This window comes from Anolis carolinensis, chromosome 1 (assembly GCF_035594765.1).
Source record: "Anolis carolinensis isolate JA03-04 chromosome 1, rAnoCar3.1.pri, whole genome shotgun sequence".
Lineage (NCBI taxonomy): Eukaryota > Metazoa > Chordata > Lepidosauria > Squamata > Dactyloidae > Anolis > Anolis carolinensis.
In genome coordinates, this window is record NC_085841.1 from 155,649,909 (window position 1) to 155,660,524 (window position 10,616).

Consider the following 10,616-nt stretch of genomic DNA (forward strand, 5'->3'; position numbering starts at 1 on the left):
GAACTGCCCGAATTCGGGAGGGGTAAAATACCATTTATTGATCTGTCAGCTGGTAGTTTCATTTCTGGCCCATTGTGGGCAATGAGGAACTTCTGAGGCTCCCCTTTCCATCATTTTAGGGCTATCAGGACAAAAATGGCCATACTCGGAGAACACATTTAACACTGCAAGCCCACCAAGCTTCAGAATATTTGGGTCATCCATAATTTTTTAGGAAATTCTTAAAGTTTCTAGAAATAAAATCTCCTTTACAACCCCCCTCAAGGTATCCCTTAGAATTTCTCTACAGCGACAGTATAGGAGCAGCAGCAGGGCATCATTCCTGCCAACTTTCATAAAGATCCACACATCCCACAATTTATAGGAATTTGTTATTTTTTTTAACTAATAAAAAGAAATGCTGTTCCTAAGCTTTCGCATTTCTACATGATTGTTAAGCCGGGTGAACTGGGGCAGGAATACACACAAACCAAAAGGTAGGGCAGGGGAGGGAAATAAATGAGTCTGTCAAAGAGGTGAACAAAAATAAGAAAGAGCTTTTTTTGTAAAATAAATAAATAAATTTGAGGGGGGAAGATGCAGGACAGAGTACAGAAGCAAGAAGATAGGGCTGCGGAGAGATTGAATTCTCCCTGTGGGGACTTCAAGGGAGTCAGGCTATCCCCTCCCTTCACTAAACCACCCCCAAAGGTAAAAAAAATATTTAAACAAACACCAGCTTGGCAAATAGACACGTGATCTGCTTTCTTGAACTGATTGGCTTAGGCAAGGTTCAGGGGGGATCCCCCCCCCACACACACATGACTGCTGCCCCAGTGCAACTGAAAGCAGCCATTTTCGACAGCCGTTTCAGCCAAGTCAAACCAAGCCGTTCTGTTTCTGAGAATTTGGTGTCCAAAACTGCTGGATTTCCTGCATCCCATTTTGAAAAACGTAAAATGCACCGTACACCCCTAGTTCTCACAGGATGGCAAGATCTAAATTTATTTCATAAAGACTGCAAGCAGTTGTACTGAAAGTAGTACATCATCTGCTATTTATTCAAAGGGGGCTCCCTTCCATTTGGAAATCACATAGAAGCAGCTTGTGTAGGAAGAGAGACTCTGTTCTGGCAAGACACAGGCAGATATCATAAGTCTTTTTCTTCTCCTTCTGGGTTTGCAAGGTATATAGCAGGCATCTCCAAACTAAGGCCCGGGGGCCGGATGCAGCCCTCCAAGGTCATTTATCTGGCCCCTGCTCTCAGTTTTATAATATAATATTTTTATATCAGTTTTAATAATATAATACATATAATATTGATAGTAATATTATAATGTAATACAATCTAATACTAATAATAATACCATATAATAATATTAATTATATATTATATATTACATGTAATATTAATAATAATATTACAGTATAGTGGTATAATTCAAAGTAGCAATATATAATGCTAATATTGTTCTATGCTAATAATATAATATATTGTATATACATATAAATTGTAAGCCGCTCTGAGTCCCCTTCAGGGTGAGGACAGGATATAAATGTAGTAAATAAATAAATAATAAATAAATTTCTGACTTAGGCTCGCCCAAAATCTGAAATGACTTGAAGGCACACAACAACAGTAATCCTAATTAACTTGACTATCTTGTTGGCCAGAAGCAGGTCCACACTTCCCATTGAAATCCTGATCGGTTTGAGTTGGTTAAAATTGTTTTTATTTTTAAGTATTGTATTTTTCTATCGTTGTTGCTATTGTTGTTGTTTTTGCACTACAAATAAGACATATGCAGTGTGCATAGGAATTTGTTCATTTTTTTTTTCAAATGTTAATTCGGCCCCTCAACAGTCTGAAGGATTGTGGACCGGCCCTCTGCTTTAAAAGTTCGAGGACCCCTGGTATATAGCAAAGAGAAATCTGGAGAGAAGTATTAGACAAAATATGCTTTGTTTGGCATTCATATAGTATTGATAGAGCAATAAATAGCCAGATGCCTTGCTCAGACAAAAGGATGATAACTAAGTTTACTCTGATTAGCCCCTCCCCGCCACAACATATTTAACAAACCCTTCAAAGAGAGGGAAAATGGCCTATGCAAACTTCAGGCTCCTCCAAATTGATGTAAAACAGGGGGACTTCTCATGATACAATTTCTATTGCTTTTGCTGGATTGCAGATGCCTCTGTAGCCAATTATTTCATCCACTTTCTTCTTCAGGTTGTTTTGTAGCAAGTCCTATGGAGTCTTCAAAGCTTTTTAAAAACCTGGGGCAAGATTGGCTGAAATGATCCAGTGATTTGAAGTTTCCCACTGATGCGAAAATCATATATAGGACAGACAGAAAGTTTTTTAACTTCAGCACGCCAAAAGAAAGATAACAACAACTTATGTTATAATTGTGCAGTGCTTACTTTGAAAATAATTGTTATACTTCAGAAACTTTGTTTTTGTGACTGTTACAAACTATGTTGAATTGGTTGAGATTGAATGAAATATTCATTGAAAAACTATAGCAAAATGTGCTGCAGAATGTTGTGCAATAATTTTTTTTGCAGTTTAATAAACTTTTTCCATGTTTTTTATGACCGAACCAATTAGGAAATGACATTTATAAGCCAGGAACAAAAATCATGTTGTATAGCGTTATAATGCAGCCTGCTCACTCAGAGGAAGACCTACAAAGCACTTTAAACACCTTTGTAGAAACCTATGAAAAGCTTGGCCTTTCACCTCACATAAAAAAGTGCTCTACCAGCAAGCACCAACCAATCCCTCTGCTGGCATTGCAAACGTTAACCATTTCTGCTGCCTTGGCAGCTACCTCTCTACAAATGTTGACATCTACACTGAAATATAATACTGTCTGAGCTCTTTAAACACGGCCTTTTTCCTAATGAAGCAGAGAGTGTTCAATGATCAGACCATTTGTAGGGATACCAAGATGCTTGTTTATAAAACTATTGTCCTTGCAACTCTATTGTATGCCTGCAAAACATAGACAGTTTATAAACATCATTCTTTACTTCAAAAAATCCTGCCAATCTCTCACGATGACAGAATGAATGACCAGCACTGAAGCAATGACTCTCCACCATAAATTTCACAGAACTGGTCACACTGTCTGAATGCCCAGTCACCGTCTCCCAAAGCAGTTACTCTACTCTCAAATTAAAAATGGAAAATGGAATGTCAGTGGGCAACAAAAGAGGTTTAAAGATAGGCTTAAAGTTAACTTAAGAAAATGTGGTATAAATACCAAGAACTGGGAAGCCCTGGCACTCAAGTGGTCCAACTGGAGGTTAGCTTTTACCAGTGGTGCTATGGATTTTGAAGAGGAAGAAATGTGCCAAATGGAAGGCATGTCAAGCAATCTTGTCATACTGCTTTTCATCTGGAAATCTATGTCCTCAATAAGAAAAATAATCTGGACCCAGAATAGATCTTCAAAATATTTTACAGATCTATCTCCAAGACTCTACATCTGTAAGATAATCATCCTTAGTCACAAGGGATCATCTATGATGCATGGAAATTTTCATCCTACACTCACCTACCCAGTTGATCATAGGTCTTCAGTGAGCCAGATGTCTGAACAGACATCTATATGGCTGCACTGTAAACAGTTAATACATATCAATTTTGATTAATGAGCAGTAATCGATTTTTGAAATACTTTATTTCTGTGACAGAACCGCTGACCATCAAGATGCAGATCAATACGATGTTTCAGCTTGAATCAACTGGTTTCAGAGAATAGGTTATGTTACTGAAGGAGCTCTGCCATTTATTTTGACTGATATGCTGAATATTCGTCAGTTTTTTATCTCAGCATAGTTAATTTTGAATGGCTTTGTAAAGCCCAGGTTTAAAGATGAATTAGGAAAAGAATTCTCAGTGCTGAACGCACTGTATCCCCAAAGCAATACTTTCTATGACTTCCAGTCAGTCTTGAGTGCTTTTTATGGTTACAGAATTGGTACTACAAGAACATAAGAAATTGCCTTTTACCATGTTAGACCACTGATGCAACAAAAAGGTTTTATCCTTTAGGACAATCATATTTATTGAGCAGAAATTAAAGGTCATAAATTGGGCACAAAGTGGATAGATATAATGAAGCATCTTGGTAAGCAAATAACATTTATGTAACAAAACTTGCAAGCATTCTGTTCAACAAGCACAGCATAAATTGTTCAAGTGAATTATTACAAAGGATCTGAAAAATTCTGAACTAAATGATCAGCTAATAGAGGTCCTACTTTGTCCAGAAAATGACATTGTCCTTTCCATGATACTTTAATTCCCTACTATTGTTCTCTATTAATAAGGATGCATTTAGAAATAAATATAATCACACCTATATAATGTATGCACATAAGCACACTGATCAGAAAAATCAGACTTTCTCCATTTCAGAGCTTAGAGACAGCCAAAGGCAGACACAGGAATGTGGCCTGTGCTTGTGGGCAGGCAAGGCGGACCTGTCACCAAAACATTCCAGAGTTAGACAGTTCCCGGTACAGCTCATGGACTGAGAGTGAACCTCTTTCCTTGACAGGTACAGGGAAGCCCCTTGACTGATCTCTGTAGCTGACCCTAGTGTCTGTAACTTGCTACAAGCTGCTTTTAGATAGAGAAATCTATCTGTCAGGCATGCTTTGAATGCAATTTTCCTGCTTCTTGGCAGGGTGTTGGACTGGATGAGCCACGAGGTCTCTTTCAGCTCTATGATTCTATGAAATGCTGGGGTATATGCATACACACACACACACACACACACACACACACTACATATATGTTAAAACATAGAATTTGATATTCTTACAATGTAGAATGACGGGGTATGCAATGTTACCTGCCTGTGAGCAGAAGTCTATAAAGGAAATTGAATTCCTTTGTTCAGGCATGGGTTCTTTAAAAGGAGAGAACTAAGAGTGTATGTAAGATATCTCCTTTGACTTCACACTGTTATCTCGATAAAACCATGTAGTGAGAAAAGCACTATATCCTGCTCTGAAGCTGTTTTGAAATGAGTCAAGGAAGTGTGTGTCATCTAAGGCTATCCGTACTTGGAGGGCAACTATCTTCCTGATCACCTTGCCCAATATTTACTGGTTTGTAACCCAGTGGCGCAGCGGGTTAAACTGCTGAGCTGCTGAACTTGCTGACCGGAAGGTCGGCAGTTCGAATCCGAGGAGCGGTGTAAGCTCCTGCATTTAGCCCCAGCTTCTACCAATTTAGCTGTTTGAAAACATGCAAATGTGAGTAGATGAATAGGTCCTGCTCCAGCAAGAAGGTAATGCCACTCCATGCAGTCATGCCATTCACATGACCTTCAGGGTATCTATGGACAATGCTGGCTCTTCGGTTTAGAAATGGAGATGAGCACCAATCTCCAGAATCAGACAGGACTAGACTTATTGTCAGGGGAAAACCTTTACATTTCCCTGAATATTATGGTCCAGGGGATGCAGGGAGGGATTTTCCAGCAGTTGTAAACTACTACTTCTTTTAAACAAGATATATTAATGATGTGTTATATTTGAGATCGAATTACATCTCCTCCCTGGATATATAATGGCACTGACCACCCCCTCTCATTCTCCATGTTTCCAGCCACAGTAGAGGTCCTACCAGTTGGCCATTAAATGCAGTGATGTTGGATGGGACAATGGGGCGATCCGGAAAAGAATGGAAAGAGGAGCGGTGATACTTTTTCTCCTCACCCCTCCCTTAATTTATTGCTTACTGGTTTGCACACAAAGGTCCTAATTTTTCTATCAGGGGAGTTATTAGGGATCAAAACAATTGTGTTTTTCAGGCCTATACAACATATGGCCCACAGGCCAGATGTGGCCTGCAAAGAACTTTCCTGCAGCCCACAGCGGGGTGGAGCTTCCCCTTTGCTGCTCGGCCCTTCACATGCCGCCTTTCTGGTGAGGCAGGCATGAAAACGATGGAGGAGTGGTCCACATTTTTTTTTAAAAAAAAATTGTCCTTTACAAGGATCAGGTTGTGTAGGTCTGCATTAGAAGAAAGACTTACTTCTGCAAGAGAAGGAAAACCATTATTAAGTTCCACTGACGAATCAGTGAGGTTGTTTTTATAACCCACTCATATAACTGTTCACTGGAACAAATGGGAGGACAAAATTATATACATCACAACATGCTTCACTGTTTATCATTTCCATGTACACAACGTGCAGCATAATAAATAATTTTCAAAAATCCTGAAACCATAATTATAGACTACAATACTATGAAGAAATATTAGCAAGCAGTGTATCTGATAATGCATCTTTATTATATCGTATGCCTGACAAAATATTATTTTTATGTTTACATCATATACTACAAATCTATCCCTGGACAACTGCATCCGTGTATTATTAGTTTTGATAAGGGTTAGCTTTCCCAGATCTTTAAAGGTCAATTACAGTTTAACGGGACAAATGTAAAACACAAAATAAGTCAAGGAATTCTGTGCACTGTTCCATTCAGTAGTCAGGTATCCTGAATCCAACTGAGACATGTTATTTTCATTTTCACAATAACTCCAAAACTCTGAGAAACTGGAATTGTTAGGCTTCACACTCTTAAGTTAACAGACACATTCTTTACACAATTTGGATGTCCTTTCAGATTCACTTCCTTGGAACTGTGCAGTTGTTAGTAGCAGGGCAGTGAATCTGAGGCCCCTTCCACACAGCTGTGTAAAATCCACATTGAAATGGATATGGCAGTGTAGACTCAGATAATCCCATTCAAAGCAGATATTGTGGATTATCTGCCTTGATATTCTGAGTTATATGGCTGTGTGGAAGGGCCCTTTGTTTCAGATTTTTCTGCACACTACAATAAGACACACTGAGGTTATTGTGTAACTGAAGTAAATATTTTATATTAGAAGTGTTCAGTAGGCAGGCACTCTAGCATTTCCTACCACCACTGTTGTGGCTTTCTGAAAAAGCAGAACTGGAATATTTTCCAGCACTCTATGGCCCCTTCCACACAGCTGAATAAAATTCCACATTATCTGCCCTGAACTGGGATATATGGCACTGTGGACTCAGACAACCCAGTTCAAAGTAGATAATGTGGGATTTCTGCCTTGATGTTCTGGGATATAGGGCTGTGTGGGAGGGTCCTATATAATGTTATTTTATTTAGCATATTTGGGTTAAATATTATATTCAAATTCCTTAAAAATATTATGTGGATATTGTTTTATTGAAGGATTTGCAATAATTTGACGAGTGTAGCCTAGATTTCCCTTAACATGAGATAACTATAATTCAGAGATTGCTACTTTAGAATTACATGAGTAAAGATAGTAGTATTTGATGCATCTTATATCAACAATTTCACTTTCTTTTGCTGAGACCTTATTAGACCTTTAGCTTTACTATCTGCTTTCGTCAGTTCTATTTCCGATAGAACAAACTGACTTTTTTTTCTGTGTCAGCTGAACTTATATTTTGAATGGCTGTTGTTTGCTGTGTGTGCCTTCAAGTTGTTTCTGATATATGGCAACCCTATCACAGGATTTTCTTGCCAATATTTTTTCAGAGGGGTTTTGCTGAGAGAGCATGACTTGCTCAAGGTAATCCAACTGACTTCCATGACCAAGCAGGGACTCAAACCCTTGTCTGCAGTCATAGGCCAATGTTCAAACCACTATGTTGTCGCCAGAGCCGGCCCTAGGTATTTTTCAAGTGTAGGCAAACAGAATTTTGTCCCCCCCCCCAACCAATCACTGAAAAATAAAAACGTTGGATAAGCGAAAATGTTGGATAATAAAGAGGGATTAAGGAAAAGCCTATTAAACATCAAATTACTTAAGATTTTACAAATTAAGCACCAAAACATCATGTTTTACAAGAAATTAACAGAAAAAGCAGTCTCGACTGTGCCCCCGAATGTTTTGCGCCCGAAGCAACCGCTTAATTCACCTCATTGTTGGACCAGCTCTGGTTGTCGCTCTCACTGCAGAATGTTCCAGAGGTATTTTTTCTGATGAATTGCCCTACCCTGTGTCCTTTTAAAAATATTTGTTTATTTATTTTGCATCTCGCCTTTCTCTTTGTACAAGATCCACGGTGGCTTGTACAAGATTCAGATGAGTTGGTTGCAGAAACCTGAACATTTATTTGTCCTTTTTCCCCTCTGTTGTGGAGCTTCCAAGGGTGCATCTTGAAAAGGAAGTTAACTCGATATTGATCCAACAAAATGGAGGCAGACAAAATGGAGGCGCCTGAAATGATGCTATCCAAAGCAATCCCTCCTTTCTCTGGTCTTCCCCACGTATTGGATATTTTTGCTCCAGGCACCGAGGAGTGTCTGCTTCTATTTTGGTGCCTGGTGGGCATAGTTACAGTAAGTTAGAGGGGGGCTCAACACCTTCATGCCTCTATTAGGTAAGCAGTGGCAGCAGCAGCAAAGCCCCCTGGACCCCATTGTAGTCCCCAAGGGCAGAGGGAATGGGGTGAGGGAGGGCCACTCCAATGTGCCTTGGGAGAGTGAGGTCAGTGCTTCATTCTGGCACCGATGTGTGGAGCGTGGGGCACATCTCCACCGTGGAATGAATGCCATTTGACCCCGCTTGAACTGCTGTGAATTATCCTGGGAATTATAACTTTGCAAGATCTTGAGCCAAGAGTGGTGGTGCCTCACTAAACTACACATTCCAGGCTTTCACAACGCCGGCAGTGAAGGCGGTGTCATACTGCTCTCATTCCACGGTGGAGATGACCTTCAGAAAGGCAAGCGATCAGGAACTTGAGGTTTGCCCATGGACCAGGAGGTGAAGGCAAGGAGGCAAGTTTACTTCAGAGGAGGCGCTTGCTTGGCTGCAGGCAGGCGCACATGCTTTCAGGGACTACACGCCATATGCACTTTCCAAGGCAAGAAGGCTGCTCATGAAAAGCAGGCGAGGAGCCGGGATCGACTCCCGCTTGCTTTCGTGTCGAGCTGATTTTTGTACCCAGAGGAGGCTTCCCGTTACGTGCTCCCGAAGGCAAAAAGTAAAGAAAGAATGGATGTAATGAAGGAAAACGGGATCTCCACACAACTCCAAGGCCTGACAGTGGGTGTCCGAAACCATGTCTATAAGGAATTCATATTCTGCTGCAGTGAGAGCTGCTGGCTTTGATGTCACTGAAAATGGATGTAAAATCCACTCATAATTCTTTTGAATTGAATCTTGAGTGTCTCTTGGAAAATATGAATTCAGATTTTAATGCAAATGGTAAAGGTGTTCTTTTGTTATTGCTAGCAACGATTCATTCATTGTTGTTATTTTCTTCTAAAATGAGAGACATGTCATGACTAACCAAGTATAATGCTTTCAGTTCTTTCTAATTATTTGTCTTTGCATGAGATACTGATTTTGTCTGAACTGAAAGGATTTGTCATTTTGTCTTTGGAAATAGTCTATAGTTTTATTTGTGAAGTCAGGATGAATTTTGGAATTGGGCAAAACTTTGTTACATATCACACACTCTGGACATGTATCAGCAAACTCCATGAATCTCATGTCCAAATATGAATTGCAATTTTTATTTTTTACTTCTTTTCAGTACCTCTTCACTAGGCATCATAGACTCTGAAGCAACATCATGCGCAGCATTTTCTGAACTCAAGCCAAAGGAATTCACACTATCTTCTTTGAAAGTAAGCTTACAGCAGCGGTTGATAGCCGACAACTTTCAGGTCTTACAGAGCCCCTCTTAAGCTACAATTTCATTTTAATGAAAGTTTAGCAGCTAACAATTGGAGGAGGAGGAGGAGGAGGAGGAGGAGGAGGAAGAAGAAGAAGAAGAAGAAGAAGAAGAAGAAGAAGAAGAAGAGGAGGAGGAGGAGGAGGAGGAGGAGGAGGAGGAGAGAAGCAACACACCACCACATCTGTGTGCTTGCTGGAGGATGAGGAGGAAGAGGAGGAGGAAAGAGGAGCAGAAGGAAAGCAACACAGCGGTGCCTAACGTGGAGCCTCTCACAATCACTTGCAGAGCCCCAAGGGCTCCACAGAGCACACTTTGGGAACCCCTGATCTAGTGGCTTCAGGGAAAGTGGATCAAGGTCCATTACTCTGGATCAGCTCCATGTATCATATAATGACTGCATAGTGGATCTGTCTAATGATTGCATAGCAGATCCAAGTCACAAGACTGAGGTTTTGAGTAATTTTTAACATTTTCTATGTGAACACATGGTTTTGAGTAAAGTTGTGGATTATTTATTCACTAGCAACTAATCTGTTGCTGGTGAATACAACTGTCACTATATTTAGGGTCTCTATATCATATTTTTAACAAATATATCATTGGATTTAGAGCAGAGCTTTCCAGACATTTCATATTGGTAACACACTTTTCAGATATGCATCCTTTCGTGACACAGAATTCAGTTTTACTAGCAAACCAAAGGTTAAATAACCCCTTATAAGAGATATCGACACATAAATAAATAGTAGTAACAAAATCTATTGGGATACAACATATCTCACAAAAAACTTTCATTTATAGTTGTAAAAATATATTATTTGTAAACTAATAGCATATTTCCAAGATTTTTGTCATTTCTCGTTATATTTGTGTACTGCTAATGTGTCACAACACACT